Source organism: Monodelphis domestica, chromosome 5 (genome assembly GCF_027887165.1).
Source record: "Monodelphis domestica isolate mMonDom1 chromosome 5, mMonDom1.pri, whole genome shotgun sequence".
Taxonomy (NCBI): Eukaryota; Metazoa; Chordata; class Mammalia; order Didelphimorphia; family Didelphidae; genus Monodelphis; species Monodelphis domestica.
The window spans coordinates 176,795,511-176,815,870 of record NC_077231.1 but is presented as its reverse complement, the minus strand read 5'-3'; the positions used below and the strand labels follow the sequence as shown (position 1 = coordinate 176,815,870).

Below are 20,360 nucleotides of genomic sequence, written 5' to 3'. Positions count from 1 at the left end.
TTTAAGCTGAGGGGCCACTTTCACATGATTTCCTATTCTTTGGCTTTAGGAAGTTTATATGAAATGATTCTGAATTCAGTTACAATTGCTCTGAGATCCCTGTTATAATTTATAAAATTAAAATTTATAAAATTTCAGCAGAAGGAAATCTTTCAAAAATTTACATTTCTATTTATTTCCAGTTAACCTTGACTTCTTTTTGGTTGCAGGAAAATGTAGGTTTATTAGGAATGTTTGGATAATGAAATAGTAGTTCATATTTTTGTATCTGTGGATAGAAAGCTGGTATGTGAAGAATTTGTAGAAAATTGACAGAAAGGTATCATGAGGAGAATTTGTAGAAAAATGGTCACTTCTTTGCACTTCTCTCCATTCTTAAAAAGTTGTATACACTAGAGGCAGAAGCCCAAGACTTCTTCTCTGAGATTCCTATAAAGTTGACAGTCCTCCTTGATCTCTTCCTTCTTTGCCATAGCTCTTTATACTATGGCGCACCTGTATTTTGGGAAGTAGGATATTAATCTTAAGCAGAAATTTCTTCATACTGGAACTTAAAAACGAAAATTACAGAGAAAACTTTAGTTTTCTTAGGCAAAAATGTTATTGCCTAAGATGAAAATGTATCAATAATTACAGGAGAAAATATCAAATGAAGGTGTTTTAGGTCCACATAAATTTAAATGACATTTGAAGGTATATCTAACGATGAATTTCCTATCCTGACCTACCTGGCAGGTAGGATACAGTAGTAAAGAAATCTTTAGTTTTCAAGGAGTGTGCTTAAATCTCAAGGCTTGAGGAATAATATTTTGCCAAGAATTCAAGCCAACCTAAATAAGATAACCAATTCAAGAAAAATGAAAACAGATATCACCACACAAAGTCATTGGTCAAAAGGCAATCATCAACCAATGTACAAGTCTGACTTGTTTGTGAAGTATATAGGTTAAAATCTTTTACCTGGTCAGGAAAGGAGATTGTCTGATGTTAAAAAAAAAGTCACAGAAATTTTCAGATGAGCAAAGTTCAAATCAGTCTGGCCAGAATGAGCTGGTCATTATCTATAAGGTAAATTATTCTCACGTGAGGCAAGAGTTAAGTAATGTTAACAACTGGGCATAATTTTATTTCACTATTTCCTGCTGTGAACTACCCTCATAAGCAACATTCATGGAAGTTCTATAGCTATGCAGTTAACACAAATTTATTTAAAATTCATTGTAGAAAGGGAGTTTGTTGGCTGAGCTATTCAGTTTCCAACTGGTATCCCTAATGGTCTATTGCAATTAAGTAGCCCTTAGGAATTCTGGCCCACATAGTCAGAAAAAAAATCAATTGAACATCAATTAGTGTTTTTCTGACTTCTTATTATAGAAGACTCAGTTTAGCAAACTCTGAAAGTCATCTCCCTAAAACACACACAACCTCCCTTGACTATTATAATTTTATAGGCTCTTTTTTCATTAACTTCAGCAAAAATCTACCTCCATGGGTCCCCTTTATAGACAGGGAGTATTTTTATTCCAAACTACATTTCTGGTTTTTCTCTTCCTGTATAATCATGTCTATGCTAGCTGTTATTCCAGGACTAGATGATGTATGCTATTTTATCAAGACAATTAGCATTGCTATGCTACATGCTATTTCAAATCCACTGAAATGATTTACAGTGCCTTGCTCTGTATTGGCTTACAATTTTCAATGAAAAGAATTTTGCTTTTAGGAAGAGCCTTTAGCTTTTCACAGTAGGTAGGCACTCTCATGCAAGGATTGGATTTCTCATTGAATTTATAGATTTTCTTTTAGTATTCAAAGATTTCTTAGACATTTACACTTTGGTTGATGCATTTCTCACTGTCATTTCACATCTAGTCTTACATTTCTAGCACAAATGCAAAATTGCTTTAGTAATCGATTGAACGTCTTTTAATGAGTAAAAAATCTATTGTCAATTTCTGGAGAATATTCTTCACACCTTTTCTATGAAATTCATGTTTGTCTCCCCAAGAGCATCTTTAAAGGACAAGAGTCATGTTAGTTACCTTGGATTAGGCACTTAGTTGTCTTTTACCTACAAACTGAATTTTGGTTGAATTCCATAGTGCTTTAGGAAAAAATGGAAAATATTTTATTGCGTATTACAATGTATCTGAATAGGGGTAGTATAGTTTCCCAAAACAGCTTACTGATAGGAAGCTGGGGTAGAGGACTTCTTCCTGGCCTGACCTGTTTTCTTTACCTCTACTACTAACCCACATATCCTTTGTGCTATTTTATCTCTTAGAATGGATCTTTAAAATTATTTTTAAAATTAATAAACATATTTTTTCTCCTTTTCTTGAGTATCACCCACTAACATGTGAGAAAAGGAAAAAAAAGTGTTGTCTGTAACAGACACAATAAAAGAAAACAAATTCTCACACTGGTCATATCCAAAAACATTAGTCATCTTCTGCATTTTGATCCATCATCTCTCAGTGAAGAGGTGGATAACATTTGTCAAAGCCATTCATGAACAATTATTGCATTGATCAAAATTGTTTTTTAATTATTTCTCACTTTTCTCTGCTGATTAAACTTAGCTGTTGTCAATATCAGTTTGCCTCTTCAATTCCCTAGGAGGAAGAAATTGGGAAATGTAGGATTTTTTTTAAAGGGGACCTATCCTAGAGCCTAGCCATTATGGCTATGCCCTGTAATCTATCTAAGTGAACCATACTTCTGCCTCTTGCTTTTGCTTATTTTCTGGAAAAAAATGAAATTAATATTCCTAATCCTATTAGAAAGATTTTATAATGTGCTTCCCTCTAGCTTTACTCAGAGTTCCTGGTGACTCTCCAAATTTTTCTTCTCTAGCCATGATTCTTCCACCAGGGTTGTAACCCCTACCCTGCTCTCCCCTGATAATTAGAATGTAAGTTCTTTGAGACGAGAAGTAACTTAGCTTTTTATTTGCATCTATAATACCTAGCACAATCCCTGGGACACTAGGTAAATATCTATTGTCCAAGTCAAGGTTTCAGGTTTGCCATCACTCAGAACCTGAGGGTTAAAATAATCAAACCTTTAATAAAATATATATTCAAATATTCCACCCTTATAACAATTCCAAAGGCAGTTTTAGGGAGGTGGAGTCAAGATGGAGACCTAGAAGGAGCAGAAGTTCAGACCTCTGAAAACCCTTCCTTACCGATCACAAACTGAATGCTCCCAGGGGATTGAAGATCAAACTTAACAACAAGACAGTGCCAAGAAATCCTCCTGCTAGACTTAATTCAAAAGGTATGCCCCCTGAAAAGCCGGAATCTGAGAACACTCAGGTTTAACGGGAAGACGGAAGGAAAGTCCTAGGACCCATTCCCCCCTCCTAACTAGAGCCCTGAGACTCCAGCAGCAGTGGGAACTTCTGGGCAGGCAAAGGTACTGGTCTGGAGGATGTACTTTGCAGGCAGGGCTGTGCCAATTTCAGAGCATCCAACATAGAAGGTGGGGAAGGAGCTAGAGAGGGAGCATAGACCTGGCAGCCTGGCCAGAACTGTGGAGATCCTCCATATTTGCTCCAGCATTCCAAGGGGTTTTGGACTCAGAGCACACCCACCCCAACTAAGCTGAACTTAATCCCATCAAAAGTCTCCAGAACTCAGGGAAGCCCAGGCTCCATACCCATCCTCATTGACTGCTGGACTTTAAGCCAATCAAAAGCCTCCAGAGGACAGGGAAGCTCAAACCCCCAACAATCCTCCCCCAGAGACTACACTGAGAGATCTTCTGTTAAAGCTCCAAGATGGGAGACTTACAGTGATCCCCAAAACCAAAGGTGGTTTTAAAAGCCCTTCAAAAGGATATAAAAGCAAGGAAAACCCCTTGACAATGTTAAAAAAGTAATGCACAAAAGAGCTCTTCTCCCAGCAGTTTTTGTCAAAAAAAATTTTTTTTGAGAAGCTTAAATTTTTGGAATTGTTTAACATTAGGTTAATATGGTAATTCCCCATTGTGTGTTGAGAGCCTAGTCTATTCCACTGGTCCTCCATTTCTTTTTCTTAGCCACCAGAGGATTGCATTTATGATTGACCCTTTATAATATTGTTTGAGATCTGGTATAGCTAAGCCAAAAAACTTTGTTTTTTAAAATTAATTCCCTTGTTAATCTAATACTTTTGTTTTTCCACATGAATTTTGTTATTATTTTTTTCTAGCTCTATGAGATAATTTTTGGGTATGTTGATAGGGGACTGAATAAATAAGTTAATTTGGGAAGAATTGTCATTTTTATTATATTTCATTATATTGTCTCAGCATACCCAGAAGAAATTAATGTTTTTCTATTTGTTTAGATCTGATTTTATTTGTGTGACAAAAACTGCTGGGAAAACTGGAAAAGAGTATGACAGAAATTAGGCATAAACCCACACCTCATACCGTATACCAGAGTAAAGTGTCTATGTACAAGGTTCTCCTGGTTCTGCTCCTCTCACTCTGCATCAATTCCTGGAGGTCATTCCAGTTCCCATGGAATTCCTCCAGTTTATTATTTCTTTCAGCACAATAGTATTCCAAAACCATCAGCTACCCCAATTTGTTAAGCCATTTCCCTGAATACCTAAATCCTTCTTAATACCGATCTAATTCCAACTGTGCTATAAGTCCATGGAAAATGGAACATTTTAGTCTTAGAAGAATAAAATTGTGTGCCTCTTATAAGACCCAGGACTACTTTATGTAGATTGTAACATTTTACCAAGTAGAAGAAATGGTGTAAAAGGTATCATCATCAAGGGAAAGGATGAGTGGAAAAGGGGCCTGAATGCTGGGTTGGTATCAAAAAGTCCTATGACCCTGTCAAAAGCTTCTAGCTTGTCAGATAGTGACTATTCAAATATTTTGTCAAGGAAAATAGCAAGAAACCTTTGGAATGAGAAAGTAAGAATGGGGTATAATCTTCACAAAATGAGGTCCACTCTAATGAAATCTCACATGCCTTCCTCATAGATACTATTATTGTATTTTTATTGTTACAAAATCTTCTTTAAAATGAAAAATAGAAATTCTCCATTGTTTAGGACTATTAAAAGAAGGAAAATGACCAGTTGGGACAATTTCTATTCTTATGAATCTATAAATCTAGATCATAGTTATATAAACTGTGTTAAGTTAAATTTAAAGTTATATTTGATTTGCTTTCTAAGAGATCACGATATCTTTGAAGGCTTTCCTTTTTGGTTTCTAGACCCTGATATTGTGATGTTTACTTCTTGAAGAATTAAATTATTATAATTTGTAAAGAAAATAAATTATGATTTATTGATTGATTACTTTTCACCCACAGTATTTACCTAATTAAAAAGGCTTTAACAGATTTTACGACATGCCAAATGCATTTTGTCTTTTAGATGAACCTAGAAGCAACACTACTTTTAAAATGTGTATAAGATGACAAATTTAAGCTACATTTGGTTTCATGAAAAATGAGAAACAATCATGTTTTTCCTGGTGCTTTTCTGCATATTAATTTATATCAACTTGGAAGTGTGAAAAAATTATTGCATGTAGAAAACGTTTTCTCCGCCAAAGTTTATCTTAAAATTTTTCTTTTTCACACTTGAAAAATGCTGCCCAGTAACCATGTATATATTTTAAAAGTTTTACAGCTGATGATATTCTTCCAGTGATATATGGAATGGATTTGGTCCTTTCTGTTTTGAAGGGCTTTCTCATCTTTACAGAACTTACACTATATATATTTTTTACCATAGTCACTGTTTTGGTATATAAAAATATTCTGGAATACTACACATTCACGTTATTTCATTAACATCAGGACTATTATTCCCCACACCAAACACAGTTTATTGTTTTCTCATGCGTATAAATAGAAAATAACTTGGTTCTTTGTTGACAAGTCAGATAGCTTCTTCCTGTTGGCACCAGGCTTCTTACTGTTGTCTTTTTAAAGGCTTTACAAAAACATGATTCGTTATTTCTAATATTTTTAGTGTTAAATTAAGTAATGCATGAATGCTCAAACAGTAGTGGGTATGTCTTGAAGTCACTTTTTTAAACATCTTTGATAAATGTTTACCTTATAAGTAGAAAAAATCTATTAAAAATAATATCGACCCTTGATTTGTACTTTCTCAGAGTCCACTAGTATTTTAAGGTTGGGTAGATTATAAAATATAAATTAGATTATGGTGCCTTTTATGTTTTTATAGTATCTTCTTCACTTAAAAATAAAGTCAAATGAACATTTATCAAGAAATTACTGTGAGCCACCAAATGTACTAATTGCTCAAAATATAAATACAAACAAAAAACAAAAACAGTTACTACCTTCCAGAACCTTATATTCTAATGAGCAAATACAGTATATGCAAAGGAAAAAGAAACTGAAAAGTGGAAGTGAGACTCAAGTTAAAAAGTGGCAGAAGTCTGAAAAGTCAAGACAAGAATCAGAAAAAAGGAGTCAAATAACAAGCTGCTTTCCTGAGCAGTTATTTAAGATATAAATATTATGAGGAACTTGCCAATGGAAAGAGGGATTTTCTGATATGATAAGGACACAGAAGCAAAAGCATCTTGAAGAATGAGATAGATATGGTGCCATGATGGAGAAGTTTGGAGAATCAAGAGCAGAGTTAGGTGAAAAATAACCTTTAAAGCATTAATTTATTAATCCTATAGAAAAGTTAAATGTCCCTCAAAATATCATTTCACCTAGAAGGTACAATATGAGATCTTTTATCATCATTCCTTATCTTTAGATTTTTCCCCTGTACACTTTCAAAATTATCTTTGTATTTATTTATTCCTCTCTACCAAAATTATAATTATGAAGGTGGTCAGTGACCTCCTAATCAAAATTTTACTTGCTTCTTTTAAGTCTTTATTTTTTGGTCATTCTTTTGAGACTGATACTTTTTACCACACCTTTCTTAATATGCTTTACATGGTTGACTTCTGTGACACTATACTCTCCTAATCTGGCATCCTTTTAGTCTGTTTTCTCACTCTTCCATTCAGTGACTTTCTATTTTAAGCTTCATTAAACAGAAACATTTCCCTAATATTCTACTCATTTCCCCTTCTCTCTCTTTTAAAAATATTTTAAAAATATTTTTCCAGATTACATGTAGATACAATTTGAACCCTTTCTCTCTTTATTTTTTGTCTTGGTGATTTTCTCTAATCCAACATACTTATGTGTATCTTCTAAATATATGACTTCCAAGACTAAAAGCTTCTTAGTTGTAAATTTAGAAAATCTGAATTTGAATCTCACTACTGCTACACTAGGCAAGGTTGCACATGTAGATTTGCTACATGTGTAACCTTGCCAGTGATTTCACTCCTCTTGACTTTGGTTACTCTACGGGAAAATAAGGGGATTAATTTACTCTATGTAATGGCCTTTAGGTTTCCAGTGTTCTAATGATTTCAAATTCCAATTATCCAAGCTTTAGACTCATATTTCTACTGATATCTAACACTACCACATCAGATTAATAAATCACAAACTATAACTATACTACCAAATCCTTAATTTTATATTATTAGTAGCAATATCATATTCTCAATTATAGGTACAGAATCAGAATATTCCTTATTCTTCCCTTTATCATTTTTAAATATACATTGAATAATTTTCATTTTCTCTTGATCCTATGTCTTCATAAATCTTTTCTTTTCCTATTGTTAATAATCTTACCCATACTCTCACAATATACAATTATATCAGTTCACGTTTTAAACTATTGCCACATTTGACTTCATGATATATAGCTCTGAATGTAACTTCTCTTTTAAAAAATTTCAATATGTACAACCTGCTTACATTTAAAACATAGTTCAAATTTGTTAGAAGGTCCTTCATAATTTCTTTGTCTCTACTTGTTTTATCTCCCATTCATTATATATATTCTCTGCATTCCAACTAAACTTTATGCATTTCATTTCTCTGAATATTATACTTATTCAACTTTGACTTTAATATTTCCTGATTTTTTGTTTTTGTTTTTGAAGAGGACTTTGAGCCTCTGAGAAATTAAATAACCTACCCTTTGCGATAGAGCTGGTGTGTGTTAGAGGCAGTAGTGAAACTTAAGTCTTTCTTAATTTTAGGCCTTCTCTCTATTACACCATACTACCAAACATTTGTTCTACATTACATAGGGCAGTCACCACTACTCAAAAGAACAAGCACCAAAAAACCTCACTAAGACTGTTTGTAGAATATTGTGCCTTCTAGCTTCTCTACATTTGCTCACATAATACTTTCTTCCTGGACTACCTTCTGCCTCTTCTTCCCCAACCCCATATATATGTATTGAAATCCTATTCTTCAACATCCAGCTCAAATGGCAGCTCTTTCATAGAGACTTTTCTGAAATGTATAATTAGATGCTATCTCTTTCCTCTGATCTTTATCAAATATTATTTCATCTCTTTTGTGGCACTTTACTATGATCTAACTTTCAATTAAGTTTTTTTTTTTTCCTGTAGGTATCTCTACAACTGGACTCTTAACTAGACTACAAACCTTCTCAGAACATGGAGAATGACATCATTGGCTTTTACCCCTTTGCATTAGAATGAATTCTTCATGAGAGCTGAATAAGACATAGGATCATGGATAACCTGTAGGTCCTTACAAATCATTTCATCCAACCTCTTCATTTTACACAGTGTATGAGGACATTGAGTTATTTAAAAAGGGGTTATGTGACAACATAAATAAGTGGAGGAGCTTGGGTTAGGAAAGACTAATTCTGAATTCACTACTCTTTCCATTATATATAGCACATTGCCTCTATAATATTATTCATTTTTGTATCTCCCCAAAACTTAACTGAATGCATTGCAAATAGTAAGTAGATGCCCAATAGAGATTTGCTGAATGAAAGAAAGAATGAATGAAACAGACTCATGTTTAGTTATAGAATCAAATTTTTTTAAAAACTTGCCATAGGGAATACCATTGAAGAGATTCATGGAAACAAGTTTTCAGGAACTAATGAAAATAGACCAGGATAGCTGCCAGAAGAATGAGAATAAGCATCATACATTTGGAGGCTAATTTTCTTTTTATTACACATCACAAGATAATAGAAATGTTCTTATTGTAGTTTTAAAAAGAGCACTGGGACATAGATATTCCTCAGTAGCATGAGAAACTGAATGCCACTGTTGGCTTTTTTTGCATGAGAGCCAAAATTTAACCTGATTGCAAATAAATGTTATACACTTAAACTTTTATGATTGTTATTGCGATAGAAAGTAATATGACTTCAGGCATATATCTTTAACAAAAGATTTTTTCTGCAGTTATTCTTAAATCAGATGTAATTGATTCATATAATTTAGATGTCACAGTGATGTAATACATCACAACACAGCTTTAAAAATTTAGTGGATCTCTGATTTTAGCACTATAAGGAACCTAGTAAGATGATTTCTTGATCAATATAGATTGTCACTTTCTTAAAAAAAAAAAAAAGCAAAACTACCTTCAATCTTAGAATCAATACTGTGTATTGGTTCCAAGGCAGAAGAGTGGTGAGGGTTAGGCAATGGGGTTTAAGTGGCTTGACTGGGGTCACACAGCTAGGAAGTGTCTGAGGCCAGATTTGAATCCAGGACCTCTTGTCTCTCTACCTAGCTCTCAATCCACTTAGCCACCCAACTGCTCTCTGGATTATTGTTTTCTTGGTCAAATTATAACCTTAAAGAATTAAGTGACTTCCCAAGAGTTAACAGACCCAAAATTATTATTCAGAAGAAGGATATGAATCTAGGTTATTTAAACTCTGAGGCCAAATCTTTCTCTCCATTACTCCACAATACTGTTCACACTATCATAGCCAATGGTAAAGGTAAATCATTTTTATAACATCATTGTAGATAAATGAGTATGAATTATTCTTGTTATGTATCATAGATTTTGATTGAATAAGAATGTATATAGGATAATAATATGGCTCCTTATATGATAGTCATAATCAATTAAAATACTTATTTTTTTTGTTTTAGCAATTCCCCAATTAAAGCATGTCCCTTTTCTTTCTAGTTATTTATTATTACTACTACTGCTATAAATATATTGGATATGGGATTTTTCATTATGTCTTTTACCTCTTTGCTGGCATAAGTCTAGCAATGGAATCTATTGTTCAAAGAGATTCCTCTTGGACATTGGCTGAGATAGTTTTACCAGTATGTGTCCACTGTGCAAGCTATTGCTTCTAGGAGTCACAGGTGAGAGTTGAGTAAGAGATGGACAAGAGAGGTTGATGTGCATCCCTGAAAAAGGCTTGACAAACTCTCACACCAGAACTGCTAGTCATTCTTCCCAGAACACTCCTACATCCCTATGATATGTTGACATTCTTGTAATTCCACACCTCCTTAAAAACTTCCTTTTGTTTGGTTATCTCAGAAAACTTCAAATTATTTTGATTTATATTTTTTCTTCTTATTACAGATTTTAAGTAATTTTATACCCTTAATAATTTGAAATTCTTTTAAGAATTCTTTGCTCATGTTTTTTAACTACTTAATGATTGAGGACTATTTTTGATATTATGTACTTGTATTAGTTATATGTCTTTGGTATTTTACCCTTATTAGGAATACTTTGGGTAAATATATTTTTCTAAACCTATTACTTCTTATTTTTTTAAATTTTATAATATTTTATTTGATCGTTTCCAAGCATTATTCAATAAAGACAAAGATCATTTTCTTTTCCTCCCCCCCCCACCACACCCCCAGTAGCCGACGGGTGATTCCACTGGGTATCACATATATCTTGATTCGAACCCATTGCCATGTTGTTAGTATTTGCATTAGAGTGTTCATTTAGAGTCTCTCCTCTGTCATGTCCCCTCAACCGCTGTAGTCAGGCAGTTGCTTTTCCTCGGTGTTTCTACTCCCACAGTTTATCGTCTGCTTATGAATAGTGTTTTTTTCTCCTAGATGCCTGCAGATTGTTCAGGGACATTACACCTCCCCTAATGGAGAAGTCCATTACATTCGATTATACCACAGTGTATTAGTCTCCATGTACAATGTTCTCCTGGTTCTGCTCCTTTCGCTCTGCATCACTTCCTGGAGGTTGTTCCAGTCTCCATGGAATTCCTCCACTTTATTATTCCTTTTAGCACAATAATATTCCATCACCAACATATACCACAATTTGTTCAGCCATTCGCCAATTGATGGGCATCCCCTCGTTTTCCAGTTTTTGGCCAAAACAAAGAGTGCAGCTATGAATATTTTTGTACAAGTCTTTTTGTCCATTATCTCTTTGGGGTACAGACCCAGCAGTGCTATGGCTGGATCAAAGGGTAGATATTATTTTGTCACCCTTTGGATATAGTTCCAAATTGCCCTCCAGAATGGCTGGATCAGTTCACAACTCCACCAGCAATGAATTAATGTCCCTACTTTGCCACATCCCCTCCAGCATTCATTACTTTCCTTTGCTATCATGCTAGCCAGTCTGCTTGTTATGAGGTGATACCTCAGAGTTGTTTTGATTTGCATCTCTCTGATATAAGATATTTAGAACACTTCTTCATGTGCTTATTAATAGTTTTGATTTCTTTATCTGAGAACTGCCTATCCATGTCCCTTGCCCATTTATCCATTGGAGAATGACTTGAATTTTTCTACAATTGATTTACCTCTTTATAAATTTGAGTAATTAAACCTTTGTCAGAGGTTTCTATGAAGATTTTTTCCCAATTTGTTGTTTCCCTTCTGATTTTAGTTACATTGGTTTTGTTTGTACTAAAACTTTTTAATTTGATGTAGTGAAAATTATTTATTTTACATTTTGTGATTCTTTCTATGTCTTGCTTGGTTTTAAAGTCTTTGCCCTCCCAAAGGTCTGACATGTATACTATTCTGTGTTTACCCAATTTACTTATGGTTTCCTTCATTATGTTTAAGTCATTTACCCATTTTGAATCTATCTTGGTGTAGGGTGTGAGGTGTTGATCTATTCCTAGTCTCTCCCACACTGTCTTCCAGTTTTCCCAACAGGTTTATCGAATAGTGGATTTTTGTCCCAAAAGCTGGGATCTTTGGGTTTATCGTATACTGTCTTGCTGAGGTCGCTTTCCCCCAGTCTATTCCACTGATCTTCCTTTCTGTCTCTTAGACAGTACCAAATTGTTTTGATGACTGCTGCTTTGTAATATAGTTCAAGGTCTGGGACTGCAAGGCCCCCATCATATGTGTTTTTTTTTCATTATTTCCCTGGATATCCTTGATCTTTTGTTATTCCAGATGAATTTTGTTATGGTTTTTTCTAAATCAGTAAAGAAATATTTTGGGAGTTCAATGGGTATGGCACTAAATAGATAGATAAGTTTGGGTAGGATGGTAATTTTTATTATATTGGCTCGTCCTATCCATGAGCAGTTAATGTTTTTCCAATTGCTCAAGTCTAGTTTTAGTTGTGTGGAGAGTGTTTTGTAGTTGTGTTCATATAGTTCCTGTGTTTGTCTCGGGAGATAGATTCCTAGGTATTATATTTTGGCTAAGGTGATTTTGAATGGGATATCTCTTTCTATTCTTTGCTGCTGAGCTGTGTTGGAGATATATAGAAAAGCTGATGACTTATGTGGGTTTATTTTGTATCCTGCAACTTTTTTTTTTAAACATTATTTTATTTGGTCGTTTTCATACGTTATTCACTGGAAACAAAGATCATTTTCTTTTCCTCCCCTCCCCACCCCCCCCCCCCCCGCCTTTCCCTCTCCCATAGCCGACGCATGATTCCACTGGTTATCACATGTGTTCTTGACTCGAACCCATTTCCCTGTTGTTGGAATTTGCATTATAGTGTTCATTTAGAGTCTCTCCTCAGTCTTATCTCCTCCAACCCTGTAGTCAAGCAGTTGCTTTTCATCGGTGTTTTTACTCCCACAGTTTATCCTCTGCTTGTGGGTAGTATTTTTTTTTAGAACCCTGCAGATTGTTCAGGGAAATTGTATTGATACTAATGGAGAAGTCCATCACCTTCGATTGTACCACAATGTATCAGTCTCTGTGTATAATGTTTTCCTGGTTCTCCTCCTTTCGCTCTGCATCACTTCCTGGAGGTTGTTCCAGTCTCCATGGAATTCCTCCACTTTATTATTCCTTTGAGCACAATAGTATTCCATCACCAACATATACCACAATTTATTCAGCCATTCCCCAATTGAAGGGCATCCCCTCATTTTCCAATTTTTGGCAACCACAAAGAGCGCAGCTATGAATATTCTTGTACAAGTCTTTTTGTCCATTATCTCTTTGGGGTACAAGCCTAGCAGTGCTATGGCTGGATCAAAAGGCAGACAGTCTTTTATCGCCCTTTGGACATAGTTCCAAATTGCCCTCCAGAATAGTTGGATCAGTTCACAACTCCACCAGCAATGAATTAATGTCCCCACTTTGCCACATCCCCTCCAGCATTCATTATTTTGCATAGCTGTCATGTTAGCCAATCTGCTAGGTGTGAGATGATACCTCAGAGTTGTTTTGATTTGCATCTCTCTGATTATAAGAGATGTAGAGCACTTTTTCATGTGCTTATTAATAGTTTTGATTTCTTTGGCTAAGAATTGCCTGTTCATGTCCCTTGCCCATTTGTCAATTGGAGAATGGCTTGATTTTTTGTACAATTGATTTAGTTCTTTATAAATTTTAGTAATTAAACCTTTGTCAGGGGTTTTTATGAAGATTGTTTCCCAATTTGTTGCTACAAATTATATATTTACCTTCCCTATCCCTTTTGATCAGGTCTATTTGTACTTTGGCTTTGTCAGATATCATGATTGCAACTCCTGCCTTCTTTCTATCGGTTGAGGCCCAAAAGGTCTTACTCCAACCTTTAATTCTAATCTTGTGAGTGTCAACCCGTCTCATATGTGTTTCTTGAAGACAACATATGGTAGGGTTTTGGGTTCTAATCCAATCTGCTATTTGTCTACGTTTTATGGGTGAGTTCATCCCATTCACGTTCAAAGATATGATTGTTATTTGTGGATTCGCTGGCATTTTGATATCTTCCACTAGTTCTGACCTTTCTTCTTTAGCTTTCTTCTTTTGAACCAGTGATTTACTTTAGGTCAGTCCCCCTAGTCCCCTCCCTTGAGATGCTTCCCTTTCTAGCCCCTCCCTTTTTATGCTCCCTTCCCCTCCCCCCTCTCCTTCCCTCCCTTTTTGTACTCCCTCACCCCTCCCCCTCCTTGATTTTCCTTTCTTTCTTGCCCTAATGGATAAGATATAATTCAGGATCCCACTGGATCTAGATGTTCTTCCCTCTCAGATTTGATTTCACTGAGAGTAAGGTTTAAGTAATTCCACTTCACGCTCTCTTCCTCTCCTTCTCATATGAGAGTTCTTCCCCTCCCCTTCCCATGTGTATCTTTATATGGGAAAGATTACTCTATTGATTCCCCCCCTATTTCTTGAAGTTAATCTTAGTATTATCACGGTTCCCCCCTCCCTTTTCCTTTCTTTGCCCCAACTTTCCCCAAATCTTCTTAATGCCCCAGTCTTTCCCTATGCATGTTTCTTCTAACTACTCTTATGATGATACAATTTATGAGTTACACAAAACATTTTCCCCACATATTAATATATATAATTTGATGTAAATGTAGTCCTTATAGAAGAGAGTTTAACTTAAAGAAAAAGATAAGATTTATCTCCTTTTCCCTTTCTTTCATATTTACCTTTTCATGTTTCTCTTGCTTTCTGTTCTTGGATATCGAACTTTCCACAGAGCTCTGGTCTTTTCTTAGCAAATGCTTGGAAATCTTCTATTTTGTTGAATGCCCATACTTTCCCCTAGAAGTATATAGTCAGTTTTGCTGGGTAGTTGATTCTTGGTTGGAGACCCAGCTCTCTTGCCTTTCTAAATATCGTGTTCCATGCTTTGCGGTCTCTTAGTGTGTTAGCCGCTAAGTCGTGTGTGATCCTTATGGGAGCCCCCTTATATCTGAAGCTCTTCTTCTTGGCTTCTTGTAGGATTTTCTCCTTTACTTGGAAGCTCTTGAATTTGGCAATTACATTCCTAGGGGTTGTCTTTTGGGGATTTAGTATAGAAGGTGTTCTATGAATCCTTTCTATTTCTATTTTGCCCCCTTGCTCCAGAAAGTGAGGGCAATTTTCTTTTATAATCTCCTGTAGAATAATATCGAGTTCATTCTTTACCTCTGGTTTTTCTGGGAGACCTATAATTCGGAGATTTTCTCGTCTCCCTTTTTTTTCCAGATCTGTGACCTTCTCAGTGAGATATTTTGTTTTCTTCTAATTCATTAATTTTTTGGGTTTGCTTTATTTATTCTTCGTGTTTTATCATCTCGCTTTCTTCAAGGTGCTTAATTCTGGTCGTTAGGGACTGGTTTTGCTTTTCAGCCTTGTCTGCCCTTCTATTGGATGCTTCGAGTTCTTTTTCCAATTGAGCATTCTTATGTGTCAGACAGCTGATCTCTTTCTCCCATTTTTCTTTCCAGGTTTCCATCTTTTGGATAAGTTCCAGTTTGAGATCTTCCAGAGCTTGTTGATAGTTTCCATTTTGGGAGGCGTGTTCTGAATTTTTTTGGATTTCCTCCTCATTCTCCTCTTTTCCTTGGGTACTTCCACCATAAAAGTTTTCAATAGTCACTTTTTTCCCTTTCTTCCTGGAGGTTTGATTTTGGGCCATGTGAGCCATCCCTTTGGTGATTTTATTCCCCTTTCCTTTTTGGTCTGGGGTCTGGGTTATATGGGCGGTTTTTCTGTGAATTTAGGTTGCTTCAGACTAGTTCTTCCCAGCCTCTGAGGTTTGTTAGAGTGCTGGGTCCCTGATCACAGCCACACTGCCCAGGTGTTCAGCTCCGCCCAGATAATCAGCGCCTGGTCCGCCCCGATGTTCATCGCAGTCCGCTCCAAGTACAGCTCCGCTGGATTCTCCAGTGAAATCACCCTGAGACGCCTTATCCTGGCAGTCCCCAGATCCCAAGGACCCTGGAGTGCCCTCCCAGACAGAGACGCTCCCCACTCACTCGCTGTCCAGGTGAGCACTCAGGTAGCTCACTTTGGTTTAGTGGGGGAGGTAGGGTGGGGGAAGGGCGGCTCAGTTCACTTTTCTGTGCAAGGTTTTCCTTCTTATTTTAGTGTGGAAATGTTCAAGCCCCACGTACTTTTGCCTCTGTGGGGTGCTGGGGAGTCCTTCTGTTCCTCCAAAGGTGATTTTATGCTCCTTTGATGTAGTCTATTTCGTTCGGTGCCGGGGAGAGGAAGCGTGTGGCGTCTAGATTGCAGCCATGATTACCCGCTGTATCCTGCAACTTTGCTAAAGTTGTTGATTATTTCAATTAGCTTTTTGGTTGAATCTCTAGGATTCTTTAAGTAGACCATCATGTCATCTGCAAAGAATGATAACTTGGTCTCCTCCTTGCCTATTTTGATGCCTTCAATTTCTTTTTCTTCTCTAATTGCTACTGCTAGTGTTTCTATTACAATGTCGAATAGTAGAGGTGATAATGGGCATCCTTGTTTCACTCCTGATCTTATTGGGAATGCATCTAGTTTATCCTCATTGCAGATGATATTAGCTGTTGGTTTTAGATATATACTGTTTATTATTTTTAGGAATGACCCTTCTATTCCTATGCTTTCTAGTGTTTTTAATAGGAATGGGTGTTGTATTTTATCAAAGGCTTTTTCTGCTTCTATTGAGATAATCATGTGGTTCTTGTTGTTTGATTGTTGATGTGGTCAATTATGTGGATGGTTTTCCTAATATTGAACCAGCCCTGCATAAATCCTACTTGATCATGGTGGATGACCCTTCTGATCACTTGCTGGAGTCTTTTTGCTAGTATCCTATTTAAGATTTTTGCATCAATATTCATTAGGGAGATTGGTCTATAGTTTTCTTTCTCTGTTTTTGACCTGCCTGGTTTTGGAATCAGTACCATGTTTGTGTCATAAAAGGAGTTTGGTAGAATTCCCTCTTTGCTTATTATGTCAAATAGTTTGTATAGTATTGGGATTAACTGTTCTCTGAATGTTTGATAGAATTCACTGGTGAATCCATCAGACCCTGGGGATTTTTTTCTTAGGAAGTTCTTTAATGGCTTGTTGGATTTCATTTTCTGATATGGGATTATTTAAGAATTCTATTTCCTCTTCTGTTAGTCTAGGCAGTTTGTATTTTTGTATATATTCATCCATTTCTCCTAAATTGGTGTATTTATTGCCATATAATTGGGCAAAGTAATTTCTAATGATAGCCTTAATTTCCTCCTCATTGGAGGTGCTGTCCCCCTTTTCATCTTTAATGCTGTGAATTTGCTTTTCTTCCTTCCTTTTTTTAATTAGATTGACCAGTACTTTGTCTATTTTGTTTGTTTTTTCAAAGTACCAGCTTCTAATCTTATTTATTAAATAAATAGTTCTATCACTTTCGATTTTATTAATTTCTCCCTTAATTTTTAGGATTTCAAGTTTGGTTTTCTGCTGGGGGTTTTTAATTTCATCCCTTTTGAGTTTTTTTTTATTTGCATTTCCAATTCATTGACCTCTGCTCTCCCTAGTTTGTTAATATATGCACTCAGGGATATGAATTTACCTCTGATTACCTCTTTGGCTGTATCCCAAAAGGTTTGAAAGGATGTCTCACCATTGTCATTTTCCTCAATGAAATTATTAATTGTTTCTATGATTTCTTCTCTAACTAAAAGATTTTGGAGTATCATATTGTTTAATTTCCAATTAATTTTTGATTTGGTTTTCCATGTACCATTACTGATCATTATTTTTATTGCCTTGTGATCTGAGAAGGCTGCATTTATTATTTCTGCTTTTCTGCATTTGTGTGCTATATTTCTGTGACCTAATGTATGGTCAATTTTTGTGAATGTGCCATGTGGTGCATTGTGGTCCAATTATTCTTAAATTATCTCTTCTCCCTCTATTTTCCAAATTTGTCACCTTGTCAGTGAGATATTTTATGTTCTCTTCTAATTTCTTGGCCTTTTGGTTTTGCTTTATTAGTTCTTGTTTTAAGGCCTGGTTTTCTTTTTCAGTTTGGTCATACTGGTTTTGTAGATGCGTGAAATTCTTTTGCATTATTTCCCACTTTTCCTCCCAGAAGGCTTCCATCTTTTTGATCATTTCTGATTCAAATTCTTCATGGGTTTGTGGAGAGTTTCCATTTCCTTTGGAAGGTTTCAGAGCATTTGCTTGTGTTTCCTCTTCTGTCTCCTCTGTGTTTTGTATTTTTGCTCCATAAAATGTGTCCAAAGTTGCCCCCTTCTTCTTGTTTCTTTTGGAATTTGGGGGCTTTTGTACTTCAGAGTAGTTTGCCATCTCTATCTGAGTGGGGAGGATCAGCTTTTCTTATCTCTGTCTGGTGTTCAGAGGTTTTAGCCCCAAGCAGATTGTCCTTTCTATGAAGTTGTTGTTCTGTCTTCCTGGGGAAGCCAGGAATTGCTGTTGTGTCCCTGGGTTGAATTGAGTTTGCCCTGAGGCAGGGACCTGAGACTGGGATGGAGGGATCCAGCCAGGGGGTTATAAGCTCCCTGCCCTCTCTGTTTCCCTGCTCTCTGGGTGCCCCCTCGACTGGGTCAGGTTGTTTTCAGGAAGCGGCCTTCTGAATAGCTGGCCCTGGGATCCTTTTGCCAGCCCTGAGGGTTACTGTTGTTTCCAAAGACCCTGCTCGCTGAGGGGGAGGGGCCTTGGCTTCCCTGAGCTCTGGGTGAAGGCTCCTGATAAGAAGATTAGCTTTCCCTGGGTTGAACTGAGATTCTAATGGAAGGATCCAGCCAGGGGGTTATGAGCTCCCCCATCTCTCTGTTTCCCTGCTGTCTGGGTGCCCCCTCAACTGGGTTAGGTTGTTTTCAGGATGTGGCCTTCAGAATAGCAGGCCGTGGGGCTCTGAGGTTGCCTCTCCTGCCTCGGACTAAGTGCTCTAGGTTGGGGGGGTTGGGTCCTAGGACCTTCCTTCTGCCTGCCCCTTAGGTCCGAGTGGTCTCGGGTTCTGGCTTTTGGGGGGGGCATACCTTTTGATCCAGGTCCAGGTCCAGGAGGAGGACTCCCGGGGTCTATGCTGTTGATTGTTTTGAATTTCTGTGTCCTAGGAGCATTTGGTTTGAGATCAGTAAGGAAGGGTTTCAGGAGATCTGAACTTTAGCTTTCTCTAAGCCTCCATCTTGACTGGAACCATTACTTCTTATTTTAATGACATTTCACATGTTTCATTGTAAATATTTTCTTTTAGCCATATCAACCCATGGAATGCCTTGAACCTGTGGTAACAGTCCTCTAGGAAATCCAGCCTGAAATAAGAATGTGGGTTGGAGTTAGAAGAAATAAGAATACTATGCTGTAGGAAAGAAAGCAGATCTATACTAGACACAAAGTAAACTCCCATCAAATGGGAAAATAGATTATTGTGATGCCTCAATATAATTGAATATTACTGTGTCATGAGAAATTATTTTTAAGTGAAGAGACAAATAAACTGATGCCAAGTGGAAAAAGTAGAACCATGAAACCAATATTCATGTCTCTAAAATGTAAATGGGAATAAATAAAAATAAAATCACAATAATGTAAAATTGTAATGGCCAATACATTCCCTCTATTTCAGATAATCAAAGGATATGAATCATTCATTTTCAGGGGATGACATCTAAGTTGTATATAACTATATTTTTTAAAAAATTGTCCAAATGACTAATAATTGGAAAGTTATGAACTCTGAGGTTGTGCCTAACCCTCATTAAATTGGCTAAGTTAGCAATAACAGAAAAATGATAAATGTTGGAAGGACTACAGGAAAACATAGCACATGAATGTATTATTAGTAGAGCTTTGAATTGATTTAGCAGTTTAGAATTATACCCTCCAAATTATTAAATTAGACCCACTTTTTGATCTGGTGATAAAAGTAATCCCTCAATGAATATTTATTAAGAATCTACCATGGTCAGACACAAGTACTTGGTCTATAATTCAAAGAGATCAAAAAATGAAGAAAAGATTTCATATGCAAAAAAAAAATATAGAAGGTAATTTTTTGGAGCAAAGAATTGGAAATCAAGGAAGTGCCAACTAATTGGAGAATAGCTGAACTAATTATGTATGGTAAATGAATGTACTGGAATAATATTGTGCCATAGTAAATGATGAAAAGGATGATTTTAGAGAAATCTGGAAAAACTTGCATGAATGTTGAGTGAAGTGAACAGAACCAATAGAAACATTTATATAAAATCAACATTGTAGACATCACCAATATCAAATGATTTAAAAATATGATGAACCCTAAAATAAATCATGATTTTAGAGGACCAGTGATGAGGAATGCTACTCAC

At 36.1% G+C, this 20,360-nt stretch overlaps 1 long non-coding RNA gene across 1 annotated transcript in view; it reads left to right on the top strand.

The window, feature by feature from the left end:
• Positions 1-10,453, top strand: part of LOC130454578 (uncharacterized) — a 122,599-nt gene extending 112,146 nt beyond the window's left edge. The window contains exon 6 of the long non-coding RNA XR_008912248.1: positions 8,500-10,453. This is a non-coding gene — a long non-coding RNA (uncharacterized LOC130454578). The remainder of the gene's footprint in view (positions 1-8,499) is intronic.
• Positions 10,454-20,360: the final 9,907 nt, after the last annotated feature.